Below are 224 nucleotides of genomic sequence, written 5' to 3' on the forward strand. Positions count from 1 at the left end.
TATATATATATATATTTGTATTATATATCTTTTGTATATTTGACTAGCGACCGTAATTTTTTTTGGTCGACCAACCAAAAGTGTGAAAAGCCCAAGATTTCTCAGAGCCCATTCAATTTGGTACCATTTTTCATTTTGGCACTCTATCTCTACCTTGTTCCATTTGGCCCTCCAACTCTATTTCTTATGTTCCACTTTAACACAAAAGCTAAAATCAGTGCAAA

The sequence above is a fragment of the Nicotiana attenuata genome, unplaced genomic scaffold, assembly GCF_001879085.1.
Source record: "Nicotiana attenuata strain UT unplaced genomic scaffold, NIATTr2, whole genome shotgun sequence".
NCBI classification, from domain to species: domain Eukaryota; kingdom Viridiplantae; phylum Streptophyta; class Magnoliopsida; order Solanales; family Solanaceae; genus Nicotiana; species Nicotiana attenuata.